Raw genomic sequence first — 3,999 nt, forward strand, 5'->3', positions numbered from 1 at the left:
CTGCAGCATGGTATTACAGGGTAGCAAAGCCACAGGCATCCACTGAGCTGCAAGCCTGCTCGCCTCTTCCCACAGCTGAGCCCAGCTAGGGGAGATAACTGCCTCAGGCTAGAGCAGTGTTTCTCAACCTGTGGGTCATGACCCAAAAGTGGGTTGCAAGAATATATGAAAGGATCACAAACTTTACATTTTTAAAATAATCAAGTTTCCAGGTTGTAGCCATATTGGTCTGAAGACAAAAGGAATCGGGACTCGTGGCTAGATTTTTGCAAAAGAAATGCTTTGATTGCAAGCTTTCGGGAACAAACACCCTTCTTCTGGCATAGAAAAGAATATTATAAAAGTTGCCCTGGGTAGAAATGAAAGCTCATTGCTCGTGGGAGAGTTGAAGGTGTAGTAAAATCTCCTGTTTGGAACAGTTTATTTTACATGCAGATTAGGCTCAGAGGAAAGTTGGAATAGTCTGTTGACCTCAAAGTTGTTTAGTGGTAAGCAGGATGTATTCATATTTCCTCGTGGTAATGCTGTTTCATATTTCACAGAGGAGTAAAAAGATGGCATGCTTTTCTGGGCAGGCATTTCTTACGTGGCAAGGTGTCTCTAAGCTCTCCGATGACCTGTGATAATGCTAATTACTTCGGACAAAGGCAGGATCAAGGTCTCAGGCTTCAGGTGGTCAAACTTGCTTCCTCCTTGTAACATTTATGAAGATTTCATTTAAAAAATTGGCTAAAATTCAAATTCAGGTATGCAGGTTCAAAAATGGATCCACACACTTTCAAAAAAGATTCTCCTGTAAAGGAGAAAAATGTGGGAAACTGTGGCTATGTCCTTGCAGGCTGGCAGAGGTCCAGCCTGCCAGGGGCTGCTTGGGGACCCCTATGCCCCACACACTGAGGGGCTGGGGGTCAGGAGTGTTGGGGCACTAGGTTAGGAGTGGCCATTGATGTTTGCAAACAGGTCCTGGTACAAAAAGGTGGAGAAGCACTGGGCTAGAGGAGCCTGGCAGCTACCGAGCACTGGAAGGCAGAACAGGAATGCTCTGGGGAAGAAAGGAGTGCCCCTGGGGGGGCCATGAAGGGAGTGGGTGGGTGCTAGGTCTGCTCTGTACCTTGTGGCAGGCACTGCCAGCTGGGGTGTGTTGGAAGCTCTTGTGGAGCATAAAGGCCTGCTTCATTCTTCCCACAGCTGATTCCAGTTAGGGGTCAGAGCTGCCTCAGGCTGCACAAGCCTAATTGCTGCTGGGAGCCAGCTGGCGGAGCAGCTTGAGGCAGAGCTGGGTGTGATAGTGGCTGTGGTTGTGGGGTTGGGTTTTTTTTTGGGGGGGGGGGGGTTCTGTATACTTTCCTGCTGGAATCTTTTCAGCCCAACTGGACAGGATGGGCATCAATGCCACTGCTGTGACGTAGATAACGAGTTGCCTGAAAGAGAGACTACAACAGATTATGCTCACCGGTTAGTTTCCACCGGGAAACATGAAGAAGCATAGGTGATGTTTGTGCCTTCCTTTGGGAGAGAGAACATGTTCTTCATCTTAGGATCTTCTGAGGATACATTAACCAGCTACAGTTGATGCCTTAAGACTGTAGCAGGGTTGCCAAGTGTTTGGAAGGAAGCTGGGCAGCCAGAGTTTGGTAGAAGGGCAGAGCAGAGTAGTGCCACTGTCTGTGTGGGACAGCAGCACCCTGCAGGAAGCCTTCCCTCCTCCTCGAGCCTTGTCCTCTTGCTGCTCTTCATAGATGTTGGGGATCTCACAAGGTCAGCGTTGCTGCATCCAGTCCTGTAATATTGCAGGGTTGTAGGTAGGTTTCTTTGGGGGTCCATGCCAGGACTCGGGGAATGGGGCCAGTGGGGTTAAGGTTGGAGGGTGGGCTGAGTGACGCAGCATGGGGCAGGGTGCAGTCAGGGGCATCAAGGTGTTGGGGCAGCATGGTGGAAAACCATTGCTGCAGCCAAGCAGTATTGCCCACCCCAAAATTATTTTCTTCACTAGAAACGCTTTATAAGGCAGATGCTTCTTCAGCCTGATGAAGGGTACTTGTGCCTGAAAGCTTGCAAAGATTTTTTTTTTCCAGCTATTTGAGTTGGTCTAATAAAGGATATGGATTGAGCCAAAGAACTTTGTCTACTTTACAACCAAACATTTTTTACCTTTTTTACTGTACTTGGTGATAAATTCCCAAATTTGAACCAAGCCCTTCTAACTTGTGGCCTGGCATTCTTGCCAGAAACATTTGGTGCTGGCTGCAGCCAAGGGTGGGGATTGTGACTGGGGTGTGCCAGTGCTCCTGCTGGGACTTAAATCCAGATGTTCCTAGTTAGAGGGTCATGTCTCTCTGCTCAGGGTCAGATTAATTGCCATATTTGGGGTCATGAAGGAATTTTACCCCATAGATTGTAGAGGGTGGAGTAGTTCCTGGGTAGTTTAGTCCTCTTCCTGGGATCTCTCAAGCATATTTTAACAACTTTTGCTGCAGCAGGATGTTGGCTGCTGTTGTCCCCCAGTTTTACTTGTGATAGATTAGGGTGTTACGTCTTGTGGTTATGTCAAGGTTGACTATGTAGTTTTGCTAGGAAGTTAAAAAATAGGTGTGTATAAGGATGGTTTGGATAGGGAGAATCCTGCCTGAGGCAGGGGGTTGGACTAGATGACTCTTAGAGGTCCCTTCCAACCCCACTTCTCTATGATTTTGTGGTGTCAGGGTAGGGCCTGGCAGAAGAGTTGTATTGAAATTATGTAAAATATATATTAGTAAAAACATGTATCAGTAAAAGAGTTTATTACTAACAAGTTGCAGATGGTCAGTAAAAACCAACCGTGGGCTGTGGTGTTAAACGAGTGCCCTTGTCTCTCCTGCTTTTATCTATGGCATGTTGTAAGATGTTCCTTGTGGTTCTGGTATGGAGCCTTATGACCGTGTGTGAGGATCTGAATTGGTGATTTCAGTTTGGAGCGATGATTTGTGGATTTCTTGGGGGGGAAAAAAACCAAAAGACTGCCTGTACATGTAGGGAGACTGGACATGATGTCACAGGAAGCCTCTTCCAGTCGTTTTGTCCCCAGCACAGGTCAGTATAAGAGTAAGAATATTTATCCTAGCCGTATGCTGTTAACTGTAACTGCTGTTAAGCCAGGTCAGGCGGTTTGAACCTTTCACTGAAATTTATTCTATAGCGATTTAGGAATAACTTAATCTTCCTTCATGTCGCAAGGGGAGGCTATTCCTTATGTTGCTCTATGTTTTGCTCCTAGCTTATACAATGAGGCAATAGCTCTCAAGGTCAGGCCATGTACTGCACATAAAATAATAATAATAAAATGCCTAGCTCAGCACATGTTTCCTATGTTGGAGGACATTGCAAAAAGGATCAACAGCTCTTATATTGTAATAAAATCAGTAGCAAGTCTCTTCTTGAGTAACTATACTGCAAAATACTGCTCTTGGGATGCAATTAACACCATGGTTGTGAATCCTGCTAACTTGCCAACGAAGCTGAATGCTGCATGCTAAACACGCATTGCAAATGTTTGAGCGCTTCAGACATTTTGCTCCTATTTTTCACAAAAAAATGTGAATAATTCCAACATTTTTCCTGAAAAAAATGTCTTTTCTTAATTTGCTTTTAAAAATCTGTATAGTACGGCATTTCTGTTGTTTGCAAAGATCTACTGTATGCTTGTTGTTTGCCTAATGTGGGTCCGAAAGGAAGCCTGATGAGAAAAGAAGCCAAGTGAGCAAAGCATCGGAGGTGTAGTTCTTGGAAGCTCACCAAATAGGGCCAAATCCATTCGCTCGTGTGTTGCAGATACAGCTACAAGGGCTGACAAGTGTTAATTATTCAATGACAGCTATTGTACTATACTTTGTGCATGAATTGTGCTAAATCCATCCAAGTGGTTACTTTTGGAGGGGGGGCGAGGTCATCTCTTCTGGCACGGAAGAAACATAACTCTAGAAAAGGTTGTTTCACTCCTATATTTTTAATATACTTGGGAGA

The 3,999-nt window shown here is 45.3% G+C and overlaps 1 protein-coding gene across 1 annotated transcript in view; it reads left to right on the top strand.

Annotated features, from left to right (window-relative positions):
* UNC5D (unc-5 netrin receptor D) overlaps positions 1 to 3,999 on the top strand; it is a 350,696-nt gene that overhangs the window by 179,242 nt on the left and 167,455 nt on the right. The gene's annotated exons all lie outside the window — the stretch shown is intronic.

Source organism: Alligator mississippiensis, chromosome 7 (assembly GCF_030867095.1).
Source record: "Alligator mississippiensis isolate rAllMis1 chromosome 7, rAllMis1, whole genome shotgun sequence".
Lineage (NCBI taxonomy): Eukaryota > Metazoa > Chordata > Crocodylia > Alligatoridae > Alligator > Alligator mississippiensis.